Here is an 18,005-nt window from a genome sequence, read left to right as displayed (position 1 = left end):
GCAGACAGTGGTTCACGGAGCTACTCCTGTTGTCACCTGAAACCATCCAAAACTCTGTTAACGATAAACCAAGATCCTTCATCCAGACCATACCTCTCTTCCCTTATCTGCATGGCTCCTGAATTCCATGAATTTACAGATCTAAATATACCGCAAGATTGCATTGAACGCATGAAAAAGAGAGTGAAGAAAGGCCTCCATTCTGCCACTTAAAAAAAAGGCGTCTCTTGACCTGGTAGAAGATAAGAACTAACATCCGAAATCGAGACTTCCCTTTCTAGCGGAAGTACTAGAAAGACATCTAAACATCTTGCTCTCTACATTCTGGGACCAGAACAGCATTCTGGATAATGCCTAGTTCGGCTTTAGGAAAGCCCATAGAATAGTACTGAAACTGCGTTGGTTGCAGTTTCAGAGGAGGTCAGGGACATATTGTACTATAGAGGTAAGGCTGCGGTGGTCCTTGCAGGCCTACCTGCAGCCTTTGACACAGTAAGTCATGAGATTTTGAAACATCGATGGATGGAGATAGGTGTCCAAAGCTCCAACTTCAAGCTACTCTGCTCCTTTCTGGTTGATAGGGAGCAAACTGTCAATATGGGAAATTTCAGTTCCAAAGCCTTTCACTCTGCCCTGTGGTGTCCGCAAGGGTCTTAGTTAAGCCTCACATTATTTAATATATATGTGGCTCTCCTTATGAGACTGATAAGGGCGTACAGCTTCTGTACACTTTTCTACCTGGAAGACACCCAAATTATCGTCCCCATAAACAATGATGCAGAAGAGGTGGCTTCTCGATTAAACAAATGCATGAGTGCAATTTTCAACTGGATGAGTTCACACTGTCTTAAATTAAATTCTGAAAAGACAGAGGATCTTCTGTTTGGATGAGATGCCTCCTTTTGGAATAAAAGCTGGTGGCCGCAATTCCATGGTTCTCTTTTCGGACCAGTAGCCAAAGCGAGGAATATGGGAATAATTTTCGATTCTTAACTCTCTTTTAGAGATCAAACTAAACATCTTACCTCCTCGTGTAAAATTATCCCTTTCCTACCATTCGACTTGCAGAAAACAGTGGTACCTTCTCTTGCATTATCAAAGTTAGAAAACTACAAGGCCCTCTATGTTGGAGCCCAGCAGGGTGTTTTGAGAAGACTTCAGAGACTGCAAAATGCTGCAGTCCATGTTTTAAAAAAGATCAATAAGTTTAAACCAGTCTTCAAAGCCAGGGAAGAACTTCACTGGCTACCCATAAAAAAGTAGCTTTTAAGGCGCTCTGTATAGCGCATAAATCACTTTAACAGCATGATCCTGATTTCCTTAAAAACAAATTTCTTGGTATACTCCAAATAGTTTGCTTTGCTCAGCCACAGCTAAGAAAGCGTCTGTCCCTGTTATTCACAAAACCTCTTGGGGAGGTAGAAGCTTCTCCTACCCCACCTCCTATCTCTGGAATCATATGCCAGCACATGAGGAATCAATTTAACTACCTTGTTTTTAGAAAGTCACTTAAAACTTGGTTGCTTACTCTCCCCTTCTAGACTTCCTCTGGGCTGATTCATACGATAGGCAGTGCCAAGATGCCTTTGGGCACACGCTGCACTTTACCGAATTTAAATAAAATCCAATCAAACATTCTTGCTTTGGCCAATCGGACACCACTACAAAAACATACAGATTGAAATGGAAATGTTTGTCTACTGTGTCAGAAGATGAGTGTGTATCCTCTTTAAGCATCATAAGAACAAATACTACCTTACAATTTTTCACTAGTAAAATCAGGATTGTCCCATGCATCAGTTAAAGTACAACTCGCTGAAAGTTCAAGATATAGATGCTTTTCATCTTCTCTGTCTTTGTGGTCTAATAGGACCATTAAGCAATTTGTCAGAGTTTTTCTCCAATAAAGGCTCCTCCTCCTGCATGGCAGCTGAATGTAGTGTTAACACAGTTAATGAAAAGTCCATTTGAACCAATGCACAAAGTGGACCTCGAATTCCTGTCATGGAAAGTAGCATTACTGCTGACATTAACATCAGCCCGGAGAGTGAGTGAAATACAGGCATTTACAATTAAGGAGCCTTTCCCTGTATATATTAGACATCAAAAGATGTCTAAACTTCTATGTGGATTCCACAAAACCGATCAGTAGGACTGACCAACTGTTGATAACATATGGAAATACAGGTCTCCTTCTTTAAAAAAGTGGATGCCCTGATTTCCTCATTTCTCTGGGCCAGAAAGACTCCTAGGCTCGCACATAGCACTTTACATCTTTCATCAACACAAGGAGGGCTGTCCCTCCCAAATATTAGAGAATATTATTTTGCGTCTTTTGCTCACCAGAGCTTTAGGTTTTTCTTTCTAGACACTAATACAAAAAACAAAAAAAAACATATGGAAATACTCGTAAAGGTGCCCCAGTCACAAAGGCTACCATCGCCCAATGGCTCTCACTCGCCATTCAGTTCTGTCATTCAAAGGCTGGCAATTGATGGCTTAAGTCAAGGTGCATTCCAGTAGAGCGATCTCTAACTAGACTGCTTTATTTGCTGGAGTGATTCTTGAGAAGATATGCCATGCAGCGACTTGGAAGAATGTGCATACTTTCACACAGCCCTATTTTCTGGAATCGGTACAGCACAATGATGCAGCTGCTGGACAGGCAGTGCTACACCATTTATTTCTATAGGTTGAGTCTTTTTTGTGATTACATGTGTTTGCTTAATGTGTATACAGATTTATATATGTATATATGGATACACTGATGAAGGCCAGGCGGCCGGAACGCGCGTGTTAGCGTTTTCTGATTCTGGGAGTAAGCTGGAATAAATGAAATTCATGCAAAAAGCCCAAGTGCACAGCTTCTTTGTCGTTTGACATCGATTTTTGAAATATATATATATATATATATATAAATATATATATATATATATATATATACACATATTGGTTTGTGTATATAGATGTTTCTCTGAGGAGTGTTTATATCCACCATCCGTTATAAGCATAAGGATTGTGCAAATACTGTAACTGCTTGCATCTCTGATTCAAGCCTGTGAATACTGGAGAAGAAAATATGTTATTTAACTGTAACTGTAGTTTTCCAGTATTGATATCTTTCATAGATTCACATGCGACCCACCCTCCTCCCTTTAGAGGCTCCCCTTATTGTTACAGGAATTCTTCCCCACCAGTGCTTGAAAATCTGAGGGAATCAGCCTCTGTGGGGAGTTTGCCAGAGGGTGCTAACGCCTGATTGGCTGGAGTTGGGTTCCATTTATATTATATGGATAAGTTATTAAAGTGAGTGTTTAATTTCCATTATAGCCTATGCTAATGTTATGTACTGCTTATTGCGGGATCGTGGAACGTCCACTTCGATTACAGGGAATGATTCAATCATGTGAATCTATGAAAGATACCAATACTGGTTAACTATAGTTACAGGTTAATAACTTCCATCAATCAATCAGGGTTGTTCTAAAGCATGAGTACTCTCCCATAAGGGTCTAAAGGCGCTTGGGGTCTGAGGGCTCTGTAAATCAGTCGAAGAGCCAGGACTTGAGGATGTTCCTAAATTGTGGCAGTAATGGTGATTGGTGAACTTATTTTCTTATTACACACACTTATCAATACTACGTAGAAATTTGTAATTATACATATGGCTGATGGAAATACCTTTTGATCATCTTCAATCAACTTTATTCGGTATATAAACCATAAAAGTAGAACAATCAAGTTAAACCAATAACCGAAATACATGACATGCCAGATATAAAACCTTTTCGAAGTACAAAGTACAAATACCTTTTGATCATCTTCAATCAACTTTATTCGGTATATAAACCATAAAAGTAGAACAATCAAGTTAAACCAATAACCAAAATACATGACATGCCAGATATAAAACCTTTTCGAAGTACAAAGATCAACAATATATAGCAAACATATCTTTCTTGTTCCAAGCTAAAACAATTTCTTTATATTATCTAGTTTATTGTACATGAAGTACGATTTAACATTTGTACATCTCCAAACCTCTTAGTCTTCCACATTCAATCTTTAATTTTCCATAAGTATAGTTCTAGGGTGCATCTCCAATGACTGACTCATGCTTGAGCAGCTTTGCCCTAATACTCCAGCTTCATTGAAGATATTTCGTTACTGAGCAACCAATAGATTCTTTTGTCTCTGCTCACAAGAGTCTTAGCACTACTAGACATTGCCTTGTCCCCAATAGCTTACAGATAAGGAGACATCAGGACATCCTAGGTTTTGTGTATGCAGGGCAACATTTCTAAAAAAGCACGCAAGTTCTCGCCTCGATGCTGGCATGATGGACAAGCCAGGCTCTTATCTATCTTAGATTTCCATTTTGCTCAGAAAGACTGCAAAGGGAGTGTACCATGTATAAACCTAATCCCTCTAAGTCAAGAAATTTTTAGAGTCTGGAAGGACATTTATAACGGGGCCTTCAGAGCGTGGCTAATTAAATCCCGTCCCACTATTTCGGCAGACCCTAACACAGCGGTGGATCAGTTTTTCGCCTGGTTGGGCAGTGCGGTGGAGGCACTTGCGACGCTTAAATCTATCTCTAAAAATAGGAAAGTGCCCTCTGCACCATGGTTCTCAGAAACTCTAACGAAGCAAAAACAGGTCTGTAGGAACCATGAAAGAAATTGGCGAAAGGCCTACGATAGTAATTGTAAACTGGTATATAAAGAAACACTGGCTGTCTACAAACAAATGATCCATGAGGCAAAAAAGAAATATTTTGGGGAACAAATTGACAATGCTAAAAACTCAAGCAGACAATTATATGAGGTGGTAAAATCACTGGCTGGGAAATCACCAGACCTCGGCCCACCTCTTTCACAGGAGTTTTGTGACGCACTGGCAAACTTCTTTTTTTCGAAAGTAAACGACATTTACTCGGAGTTTTCAGTGTTGGATAACCCCACTAAAGTCGGATCCACCTTTTCAAGTAAACACAGTGATTGCTCACTTGCTCAATTTAGAGAGATAAAGGAGGATCAAACAGCCGACATCATCAGACTTATAAAAACAGGCTCAGCCCTAGACCCTTCCCCTCCTAAAATCTTTCCCCCAGTAACTGATTTAATCAGGGAAGTCATCACACAAGTCTGCAATGGGATGTTTGAATCAGGGGTTTTCCCGGATAGGCTAAAGAATACACTACTAAAACCGCTCCTTAAAAAGCCTGGTCTAGATAAGAACGTGCTGAAAAACTATAGACCTATTGTCAGTCTGCCTTTTTTAGCCAAAGTAGCGGAGAGAGTAATGAACAATCAATTGTCAGAGTATATTGAACAAAACTCTTTACTCGACGACTCTCAGTTCGGGTTTCGGAAAATGCATGGGACCGAGACCGCACTGATGACATCAGGACTATTAGAGACCAAGGGGGTACAGTGGTATTGGTCCTGCTGGATTTATCTGCAGCTTTCGACACGGTCAATCATTCCATCTTGATTGACCGTGTCGGAGAGCTGGGCATCCATTCTATGGCCAGGGCTCTGCTTGCCTCTTTTTTTGTCGGGTAGAACGCAGGCCGTAACACTGGGATCGTTTAAATCGGACGATTTGGCTCTCCCTTGTGGTGTTCCCCAAGGCTCATCCCTAAGTCCGACACTTTTTAATATCTATGTGTTGGACTTAGCTAGGGTTATTAAAAACTACCGGATGAGCCTTACCACATATGACGACGACACCCAGTTGGTGCTTGCTATCATTAATGATGAAGAAGAGGTGGCGGCTCGGTTTCAAGAAGGCATGTTGGCAATTAAGGAGTGGATGGCCAGGAATTGCTTAAGGCTCAATTCAGAGAAGACCGAGGTGATTATTTTTGGAAGGTTGTCTCCTCTATGGTCTTCAGTTTGGTGGCCTCCATCACTTGGAGCCTTACCAAGCCCCGTTCAGAAGGTCAGGAACCTAGGGATAATCTTCGACGAAAAACTGAATTTCGTAAACCATGCTAATCAGATAGCATCCTCAGCATTCCTTAAACTCAGGCTTTTAAGGAAAATTATACCATTTCTTCCAGAGAATGCTGGGAAAACGGAGGTCAGCTCCCTGGTACTTTCATCCCTGGATTACTGCAATGGCTTACTTGCAAATGCTCAATCTGGGGTGGTTGCCAAATTACAACTAATTCAAAATGCAGCGGCAAGGCTGCTGTCTGGCACTCCCAAATTTAAACCGATTAAGCAAGTAATCAGGAATTACCACTGGCTAACGGTCAAAAATCGGATCAGATTTAAAACCTTATGCCTTACCTTTGAAGCGTTACATCGTCTGGGGCCGGAGTTTCTTAAACAGAAGCTCACCTTCTATCGCCCAACCAGACCACTTAGATCCGAATATTCGTACCAATTAACGGTGCCACGGACTAGGACTGTTACATGGGGAGACAGATGCTTCACGAACACTGCAGCCAGACTTTGGAATACTCTTCCGCTGGCGATTAGATCCATCTCTTCACTGTTTCGATTTAGAAAACTGTTGAAGACCTGGCTGTTCGACCAATGATTTCCTCTCCACTTTAACACTTTTGGATTCTGATAATGTTCCCACAGAGACAATAAGTTGAGCCATAGCGCCAAGACACCCATGGGTAGAAGTCGCGCTTTATAATATTTAAAAATAAATAAATAAATACAGTTGCCTAGCCAAGGGGATAAAAATATAATTTAAGAATGGTTCACACATACTATGGGATTTTAGATTTAAAAAGGCAACAGTTAAAGCTCCCTGTCTGCTATTGCTCATCTCAATTGCCCATTTTTAAGCACAAAAAAATTATTTGAGTGCAACCTTGGAAGGAATTGGGGGACACTCATAATCAGTCCAGGATTCCTGAAAGCCAATTTCAGAGAGTATCTCTCTAAACAACATGATCCAGTGGATCCTATGGTTCTTGTCTAATTCGACTATCTCCTTGCAAACATTGTGGTATTCCACTAGAGCAGGTGATAACTTGAGCATTCTCTAAAATGAGACTGGTCTTAGCTGTGCTTAATGGATAATCTGTTTTACACCCAGATCCCAACGTAAGGGCAACAAGGGAGTGCTCTTCGGGAGCTCAATCAAAGATCTTAAGAAGTTGTTCTTGATTTTTTCAGAACTGGATAATCCTGAAAACCCCCACAGCTCTGCTCCATAAAGGGCACTGCCTTCCACCTTCACATTATATACTTTCAGAGCGGGCAAGATCAGCCTGGTTTTAGACACCCCGTACAGTCTCTGTATCCCAGATATATGATGGCATAAATTTATACTACTCTTCTTCACCTGGGAGGACCAATGCATGTTATGGGTAAAACGTATGCCTAGATAATCAAATTCTGGGACTCTTGAGTTCTATACCCTCTAGCGTGATGGTTCCACTAAATGTAGTATGTGTCCACCCTCTTTCAACACAAAAGTCCACAAAAGGATCTACCAGCTTCTGGTGACCCATTGGGGTCTTAGACTCCAACAGAGTATCGTCTATGAACAATAGCAGGGGAATTTTCTTCCCTGCATTCCTTGGTGAATTGCTGTCAAAATTTTCCAGATGGATCACAACGTCGGAGATATAAGGAGAATAAAGTCGGAGCAAGGGCAAAACCTTGATGGACCTCTTTGGGAGTTGATATTCGATTTGTTAGCTCTACCTTTTGATAACATTGGATAATCACCTCTGACACCCTGCAGGGGTAATACAACCACATTAGGTAAATACCTTCACTTATTCAGAGGTTCAAGATCAACAAACCACAAGTCATAATATCATAATGTTAAGAGAAAATGCAATAATCAAGAATAACCATGAATGAATGCACTTATTACTGATCTTAAATCATATATATTATAATCAGTAGTCACTTTCAATCTTCTTGTCTCAATAAAACATTTCAAAGAATGAACTTCACATACATAAGTCTGTGTGTTCTTTTAAGTAAACCACATGCAACCATAAACTTCACCCCTAGAAGGCGCTGTGCAACCTGTTTTCTTTTGAGATACTTTTAGGCCACAGCAGTTGTAGCCATAGACTTCCCCCCTAAGGGGTGCATCACTCCCAGCTATAGAGCATATGTTCCAGCCTAGAGAGTGCTTTAAATTGTTGGAAAAGCCTGGGGTAGTCATCTTTTCTGTGCCCTCATCCAACTTAGGGTCAATACCTTTTTTTAAATACTTTGGGCCCTTAGGGGAGAAGCAGTGGCACTCCTGCAGCTCCCTGTGTCTTTTGTATGCTCTTGGTGGTAGCCTACCTGTCCCGAGAGCCCCAAAATCAGCATAACGTTGTTACTTGATTTCAGCCCCACACGTCATTATGGGGCATTTCTGGAGTAGTGAATATTGAATAAGTGGGGATCTTGGGCTCCCATTTATGAGATTTGGCCTGGGGGTTTGGGACCCCGGACCTTCTTAGCTCTAGGGAGGGGGCCCCTCACATATCCCTTCCCAGAGGAAAATTATACTGTTCTCCTCGTGTGACCCCCGGGCCCTGTCTTACCCTGGTGGCATTTTTCACAGCTGCAGCAGAGCTCTACACGCTCCATGTTCACCCTCGAGGTCAAAGTTCAAAATCCTTCTCCTCCTAATATCTCTGGCCCCGTGAGCTGTTTTGCATGCTTTTGGGCTCATTTTGCTCCCGGTGGAGAACCCTAGCTATTGGTGTAATTTCCTTAGACCTCCTGGCCTCAATGGTGGCACACTTTGCAGGGAGCTGGTTCCACTGGCTCTCCGTGTGAGCCTTTTCTCCTGGTTTCTTCTGGGCCTCTCTTCACCTTGGCGCAGAAGCCCAGCCTTTCCCCCAACTAGTCCTTTGGAGGTGTATGCGGACCAGCTTCCCTGGTCCTGGGGAGAGCCCCACTGGTCTTGGGGATACCTGAAGTTAGAGTTCTTAGTCCAGCTGGCCATCAAGGGGTTCTTCCTTCCAGATGTCCATGGCGCCACCTCCGGTCCCAGTATCCAGCAAAAAAAAAGAACAACCAAGAGAGAGCTCTCCTCCTTGTCCAAGATCCTTTAAGTGGGGGCAGAAGGTTCCAGCAATGAGACACCTCTAACACATCATAGGGCGCCATGTCACCTCTCCAAACCTGTCAAACCCTTCCTCCTCAGCCTACTGGGAGATTTCAAATGGCTTCATCTAGGAGTCACTTGCCACATCTGCTCTGGGGCCTCAGTGCCACCCCTCGCTGACATCACTACCAGGGCATTTCCCAGGAATCTTCAAAGGGAGCCCCCTCCTCTGTGGGCTCCAGAGGTCTGGGCTCCCTCCTCTGTTTAGTGGGCTTGGGCAGGCCGATCCCTGGGACAATGTGACAGCTGATTGATTGATGCAGACCCTTCATCTCCACCCCTTTCCTACTCAGAAGCTGAGCCAAATACTGTTAATTGCTCCCTTTGTGCAGGGAATCCTTTTTTTCTGCCACTGGAGAGAAATGTAATTAACTTAGCACATCAGGGTGACAAAAGGCCTGACAGCTGATCCTATCCTGAGCCAGAGAAATATGACATTGTTAGATGATACATAAGCTGTACCTATAACGTTTTGGAACATGCAAATTTGGTTTTCCCACACAGTTTATGTCTCAATTCATGGTGTCATTGGTGTCTTGTAGGCCAAAGGGAAGCAAAGGTGCACTTTAAAGGCAGCCCTCACAATAGGGGTGTAATTGAGTGTCATTGCAGAAAATACGCTAAACCACAGTGGCTTTCCCTTTGAGTGTACGCTTACATTATGAGACCTATCTCCGGTCAATATCCAATCATGCAGAGTTCCCTCTGTGCCAGGCTACCTGTGTACAGAGGGCGGGTTGTGCACAGGAGGATTCTCTCATGTGCAGCCCTCACTCATTTGCAAACACTTGTGCTTACATGTTCACGTGTAACCAGCCAGGTGTCTATTACCCTTGCTGCATTGCAGTTGCCTTATCCTAATAGGGGGACACTGGCAGTTAACATATGCAGTCCATTTGACATGAGTGTACAGTGGGCGAATCAAAGGTTATGAGGCTCCCCCACAGTAAAAGGTCGAAAACCAGGTGAACAAAAAGTGAAAAATGAGGTCAGATTAGATGGGCAGAATCCATACTCTCACAGCTATTCAATGTGGAATTAGAAAACAGAACTTGCAATAATTAAGTTTTGTCTCGTATGATTTTGCCAAGCAGTCAACAGTATACAGTATATTATTTGTTGGTTTTCATATTACACAGCACACCAATAACCACGTTAGTCACTATTTCACATGCTCTGTGCTATTTCTTGGAGCACCTAACTTGTGTTATTATCTTTCCATCTGAGTGATAATAGTGAAAAAAAATTAAATACGGTAATGTGCGTGTATTTTTTTGCTTCACACATTGCCAAGAAAGCATAGGGTGATAGGCTTTCTCCAAAGGAATCATTGTGAATTCTTTGTTGAGACTGTATACACAGGTTCCTAGGAATACAGGTTGCTGCTTAAACATTTTTGATAACTCTTTAACGTCAGCATGAACAGGGACATCAAAAGAATAATAATAATTTATTGTAATTAGAAATTTTTGTTTATCCACCTATTTTAGTAACAGGCTTTTGAATTAAGCCACAGCCTATTTGAACACACCATTTCCTATTGTAATGCAGAAGTATAACCAGGTGATTTAATTACTTGAAAGGAAAGATCCCTTAAAAGGATATTGACTTAAGCGGCTATGGAGTCAGTGAATGCTTACTATGAGCATTTGTTACATGCATTCAGACAATAGAGTGGTGTCAATAACCAAGAAATGGGTGAAATTAACAATTCTGTGTCACAATTTATTTCTCAGATTGCGTCTGGAGATTAGCCTTAATATTTAATAGAATGTGGTTAGTTGGCAGAGTAAGCCTTTGGATGAGATACTTTGATATGCAAGCATTGTAGTGATGAATAAGAAAGGAAACAGAAAAGGCTTAAGGAAAAGTTAATGTTGACCCAAACTAAACTTGTACAAAATGAATTTCAGAATGGACAGTACGTGGGAACTGGTGTAGAATTTCAGGGTGGAGGACAAATGTTGCAAGGTGGAAGTGGTGGAGGTCTGATTGATCTGAGTACAGGGACAGACATGGCGACATTTAAGTGGTTTAATCCATGTCATTATTGTAATATGTTGCCCAACTGAACCCTAACAAATGCAGAATTCTTGCATGTCACAAGCCCTAGTGATGCAGGGACCCCCAATCTCATATTCCCCAGCAGAATATGGGGAACCTGCATTTCAATGCGAACCAGGTTCCAAGGGTTAGTCGGAACCCTTTTCAAACACTTTGGGGAGAGAATGTGGCCTTACGGCTACATTGGTCAACCTCGACACTAGGGAACCGGGTTCAAGTCTCGGCAGGGACACTCAACATCCTGTGATTGTGGGCAAATCATTTAATCTCCCCGTGCTAACAAACAAAAATTAATGTGTTCGTCTGTAACACAACTGGTGCTCAAGTAAAGCGCTCTGAGACCTTCGGGTCAAGTTTGCACTATATAAAACTCTGGAGAAAAAAAAAATCAAACAACTTTCCAACAGTTCCCAGTTTTGTATGCTTCTGATGGCTGCAGTTCTGATCGATCACAATGACGATGCCTGAAGAGGGAGGAAGATTACGTACTTGGTGTGGTCTTGGAGGCAGACCAGAGTGGTCCTTACATTGAAGGTGAGGTCAATGGCCACTTAGCGTCCTTTTTAATAGACACTGATGCTACCATTACATAGTTAGAGCATTTGAAGTCCCATACCTACCCCTGTGAGGACAACTGATCCAAGTTGTATGTCTAGCAAATAAAGCGATTATCAACCCAGTCTCACATAAGGTCCCAATCAAGATAGGTTCCTTTGAAGAAGACCATCAATTTGTGATATGTAATTCTAGTTCAGTCAACTTGTTAGGGTGCAATTTATTGTGGAAGTTAAACTTCACAATTTTCTGTACTCCTTAGGGTGTTGAGTTCCATACCCATGAAGATTTAGATTTTAAAATAGCTAAACTGGGGACGTTTGTTGGGTTGTTTCCCCTGATGACTGTGGAAGACTAACCCCCTGTTATGAAAGGCATTGTGTTAGACCTGTCATTCTTAGGGTGGTTTTACCTAGACCTTTTGCCTTTTACCTCCCGTTTTTGCTGATTCTTTTTGTTGGCCTTAGGACTCTGAGCCCTTTACTACTGCTAACCAGTTCTAAAGTGCATGTGCTTCTCCCCTAAACACGGTGACATGATGGATATCTAATTGGCATATTTGATTTACTAGTAAGCCTCTTGTAAAGTGGTATAACATATACCCAGGGCCTGTAAGTCAAATGCTACTAGTGGTCCTGTAGCACTGATTATGCCACCCACATAAGTTGCCTTTCAAACATGTCTCAGGCCTGCCATTGCAGTGCCTGTGTGTGCAATAAAAAGGGAGTTTGACGCTTGGCAAGCAGTAAATTGCACACACAGGCACTGCAATGGCAGGCCTGAGACAGGTTTGAAATACAACTTCTGTTGTTGCCCTGCTCCCTGCTGCCCTCTGATTCTGCTAAAGGAGAGCTGCCTTCACTTAAACTGATGTCTAAGGGCTTGTTGGCTTGCCTCCTGTTGCTTGAGACTCAGGGATATAAAAGTCTTTACACCTGCTCTTGTGCCTGGCTCACTGGTAGTGGTCCTGATAATTGCAACATGGATTATGATGCATCACCTGTCTGCATATAGCAAAACTCGTGCATCGACGCGGTTATGGGAGTAAAATCAGTGCTTCGCATCGGAACCAGTTCTTTGCCTCCAGAAATCAACACATCAGACAGCATATCCCTGCCACTGCAGCTTGGTGGGATTGACGCATCCCCTCTACTGCGTGGCAGAATCTGGTGCATCTAGACTCCTGCACGCTTCTTTGGAACGAATGCATCCTCTTCACTGCGTAGAGAAGATCGATGCATCCTGCACCTGCGGGTCTCGACACAGAAGCATCTCGCTGTTTACGACTAGGAAAGGTACTTTGTTGGCTTGCATGGTAGCTGGTCAGCGTTCCATTGCTGTTGGCCCAAACTTTGAGTTTGCCCCCTTCCAGCACAACCTAAAGTAACCTTTGTAGCTCTACTTGCTTTTCTTTGTTCAGAATATATTAATCTTTTTTTCAAAACCTGTCTGGATTCTTTTTGTAGAGTATTTATTGTTTTAGTGTGTGAGTGTGTTCCCCAAGTGTTTTAAGCATTTCCTCTTTAGATAAACCTGAAAGCTCTGTGCTAAGCTACCAGACGGTGAGCACATGCTATCTCTTAGTGTGTACTTAGCTTACCCGGACTAGAGTGGACTGACATCTGGGACTTTTCAGTTAAAGATATTGGAGTCTTTAAATGTGTAGAACCCGTCCAAATTACTGTTCAATCTAATGCTGAATATCCCCAAATGCCATAGTATATCCTCACATCTGAAACTATAGTTGGGTTTACCCCAGTGATTGAGGACATGATACAGTGGGGAATATTGAAAGAGTTTATGGGGAGTCCATGCAATTTCCCTGTGATGGGCCTGCAGAAGCCTAATGGCAAGTATTGCATTATAAAGGACTTGTGAAAGATTAATAACATTGTTGGTTTATGTTGCTCTGTGGTACCAAATCCCTGCTGTGATTTTGTTTCAGATACCCAGTGAAGCTGAGTGGGTGGTTCACAGTAAATGATCGGTGTCCACCGTTCTTTTCTATCCCTCTGTATGAAGAGAGCCAGGTGAACTTTGTCATGGTGCTAAGTGCCACAAGAGCGTACAGAAAGTCCCTCAAACTTTAACAAGATTTTGAAAAGAAATTTGGAGTCTCTGAAGTTGCCATGTAATTCAGTTCTTGTGCAGTACATCAATGATCTGTTGATAGCACTGATGGTGGAGGAAGCATGCAAACAAGACACCACCTCTTTGTTGAATCGCTTGCCTGAGAACGGACATAATGTATCCCCAAGCAAACTGCAGTACTGTCAAAAAGTGGTCCTGTAATTTAACATCACATTGAGAAGGAGGCAAGGACAGTGTCGCAAGATAGCATCTATGCCATTTTGAAAATTAACCCTCTTACTACACAAAGAGAAGTCAGGATGTTTCTGGTAATAGTGGGCTACTGTCATCAGTGGATCCCCAACTCTGCCCAGTGGCTAAAGGGTAAACCTCAACAGGAGTTGATAGACAACGATGTGTCTGATCCAATACTATGGGACAATGACAGCATGAATACCTTCCTCAAGTTGCGAAAAAATAGTTTGTGTTATTTTGAGTGAGAAGGAGGCCTGTGCTCTCTCAGAGCTTACTCAAATGCATAGTGATTCTTGAAGACCTGTTGCATATCTTTCTGCTGTACTGACCCTGTAACTGCAGGACTGCCCGGCTGCCTTAAATAGGTCACAGCTGTCAGTATCTGCATCGAGCGAAGTGAGAATAAAGTTATGGACTATTCTTTTACACCTAACCAACAGCAGACTCAAACATTATGAACAGATCATTCTCACTGCCGCAGATATCCTGTTAAAAGGTGTTGCAGCCTCAATCTTGCCCATTCTTACCCCTGCCTAAATCTGGAGCTGGGAGTGCAGGGGAGGGGAGGGTGGTAATAGGGCATGACTGTCTAGATGTCATGGAATTGTTCACCAAACCCATACCCACTATAAAAGATGAACCCCTTGCAGAGCCAAATTATGTGGCATTTGTCTACAGTTCATGCTTGAGAGATGATGGTTTCAGAGCTACCTATGATTTCTATTCGGTTCAAAGTGTAGTTAAAACCACCTTACTCCATGGTGTAACTTCTGCCCAAGTGGCTGAATTGGTTGCCCTTCCTAGAGCTTGCTGTGTCTCAGACCAATTGAAAGTAACAATTTTTACCAATATTCAGTATGGTTTTAGCAGTGTCCATGACTTTGGACAGGTGTGTTCATAAAGGGGATTTATGACGTCATCTGGGCTTCCCATTAGCAATAGGGAATATGTCATGAAATATCTTAAAGTGTTGAAGATGTCCCGTTAAATTGCTTTAGTTAAATGAACAGCACACAGGGGTGGAAATGATTATATCACAGCTGGTAACCAGTATTCCGACTAAGTTGCCCGGTACTGTGCTTATTGGTCCTGTTCATTTAACAGGAAATATTCAAATGAACCTGAAAACGAAACAAATTTCAATGTCTTGTTGCCTTTTGTTGAAACATGGGAGGAAGTTGAGGTTTCAGAAAGAAGTGTCAGAGATTGAACAACAGGGCTAGGGTGAGATAAGGTTGTGTGAAAAAGGAGGATTAGATTTAGGTTTTAGCAGATGAAAGACCCATGTTGCCAGAGAATTTGTTGTTTCCGATGGCAAGACACTTTCATTGTCTCACACACACAGCGTGGGATGCGATGTTGAGGTTGTGTAGACCAAACTCGTTTATCCCCCGATTCAGGATAATAGGTGGGAATCAATCTCACAGATGTGTTGTCTGCCAGCAAATAAATTTAGGGAGAAGAACCCCAGTCACCATGAGTCACATAAGGAAATTAGGAGGTCCCTTCAAAAGGATGCAGTTGGATTTCATTGACATGCCTGTGTGTAACAGGCTGAGATATGTCCTGGTAATAGTGTGTATTTTCTCCTGTTGGGTTGAAGCGTACCCGACTAGGAGGAATGACAGTCCCACTGTAGCCAAACTGTTGTTGTGTGAACTGATACCAAGGTTTGGATTTCCCTTTTTCCTGGAGTCTGACAGGGGGACTCATTTTAATAAGGAAGTCTTTGAAAAGCTGTATGGCCCTGCAGGTGGCTTCACTGTAATTATAGACCTGCAGCTTCTGGCATCGTTGAACAAATAAATGGGACGCTGAAGTCCTGCTGGCTTAAGTGTGTGCGTCTACCTCTTTGCAGTTGCCGGATGCTTTGCCATTAGTGTTGATGAATCTCTGAAGTACTCCTAATTGGCAAACATCTGTTTCCAGAAGGGATCCTCATGAGATTGCCTACAGTGCCTTAAAATGCTTTTTTGAATATCACAGATGATGTGATTCTAGGGTACTTCAAACGACAGGCTCATGAGGTGCATTCTGTTTCTCAAGTCATCCTGGTTACCAACACAGCTGTCAAGTGTGGACTGCCAAAATGGATGCATGCTTTCCATAGTCAATGAGTGAGAAATCGAATCGAAGAGGTGGTGATTCCAACCACTGCTTTGCAACCACAACCCTATGGTTACCCCAAAGAAGCCAAGTGGGGTGACATGAGCACTAAAGAACCTCAGAATCTGTCTTTGGCCCAAGTTTCAGCAGTAATTTAAAGACTGACGCAAGCGCTGACTGTGTAGTGAGTGAATCAGTCAGCGTAGGTGATTGATGACACTGGTCTTGGAGAAGGATTGGGTAATCTGATTAGGAGTGACCAGGGAGAGAAGAGTGGCCAAGGACCCGAGAGAGACTGAGACCGGGACTATCTGTTGAACACATTCTACAAATTGTCACTGAGGAGACGGAGTGGAGCGGGCCGAGTGACAGTGAAGACCAACAACTAGTTCTCAGGCCAAAGGGACTCGCCCCTAAGTCGGCTTACTATGTTGATAGTGAACTTGAATAAATAACCTATGGTTTGAATGATCAGAGAACTGTACCAACAGATCCTCTGTGATTTATGCACACACAGCAAAGCATTTGAGTCCCTGGATTAATTTCAACAATCATAATAAACTTTGTCTATAAACTGAACTTTATTGAACTTTGTTTTTTTTTAACTCTGAAGATTCCCAACGTTGTCATTCTGGAAGAAGGTGGACTAGGGCTAGTGATGACTCACGAAGACTACTGTGCATAAAGCTAATATAATTGTGTAATATCAAAATCAGTTTGGCCAATTTTTCACAAGTAGAAACTTTGCAGAAATTAAGTCTGCTTGCTGCTATTTTACTCTCACGGTCTGACTATAGACAAATCATGGATATCCTTAACCAAAGAACAGCGTAGGTTAGTTATAACTGGAGTATTAATAGTTGCTTTCACATTCATGGTTTACTAATAGAGTTAAGTTCCCCTGCTGACAATAGACCTGTATGTTACACACCTAGGCCTATCAACATGCACACCCTGTAAAAGATGAACATAGTTTTCATTAGTACCAGGATGCTTCAGAGGGAGACTTTTCTACTAACACATTTTCTAAATTGCTATATGAGTGCATACACAATGGAGGCAAAAGACTGTTACGTATGTGCTTACTTGCCTGCTTCAGTAGCCGAGGGACTTACCTACCGTCCTATCCCTTTTTCATATGGCGTCACTTGTAGTGTACTGCTTAGGCTTTTATAGAGACAGGTATGCATTGATTATTATTTCTCTAATTATGATCTAATGCTTTCTTAATTTCCCCTTAATAAGTGCATGAATTCACATCCTGAGGCAGATGAGTTGAATATCGCTTGGTATTTCTATCGACCCCCGTTGCTGACTGTAGATACAGAGCTAGTAGCTGTTAGGTCTGTGGTTTTGCAGAAACACCTTGCATTATACATTTTGCTAGCAAAAGAGGGTGGAGTCTGTACGATTCTGAAGGGTCAACAATGTTGCACCTTTATCCCAGATGATAGCAAGGAGATACGATGGTTTGTGAAGAATATCACTGGATTGGATGATTGGAAAGCAACTGGAGCTTGGACAGCAGTTGGAAAGGAATTTTCTGCCATAGGTGACGATTTGGAAATTTTGGTAGTGGACGTTTAGGCACCTTATCAAGGCCAAACTTGATTATTGCTATTTGCTTCATTAGTTTATTTGGAATTTAAATATATAAGATCAAAGAAAGTGGTGGTGGAAGGGAAAGCAATCAAGAAAAAGGGATCAATTAAAATAAAAGCAATGTAAGGCCTAAGATGAGATGAAGGAATTGGAGGCAGTCAAGGCATAAGATGTTGAAGACAACAAGACTTTGATGTAGTCTCAAAGTTTCATTTGATTCGTGTGATAGCTACTAGTTATCAGAGAGGGGATCCATCCAG

At 42.2% G+C, this 18,005-nt stretch overlaps 1 protein-coding gene across 1 annotated transcript in view; it reads left to right on the top strand.

Annotated features, from left to right (window-relative positions):
- Positions 1 to 18,005, top strand: part of DNAI3 (dynein axonemal intermediate chain 3) — a 1,062,540-nt gene that overhangs the window by 142,946 nt on the left and 901,589 nt on the right. The window lies entirely within an intron of this gene.

This window comes from Lissotriton helveticus, chromosome 1_1 (genome assembly GCF_964261635.1).
Source record: "Lissotriton helveticus chromosome 1_1, aLisHel1.1, whole genome shotgun sequence".
In the NCBI taxonomy this organism is placed as follows: Eukaryota; Metazoa; Chordata; class Amphibia; order Caudata; family Salamandridae; genus Lissotriton; species Lissotriton helveticus.
The sequence above is the reverse complement of the archived record's forward strand: the minus strand, read 5'-3'. Positions and strand labels throughout refer to the sequence as shown.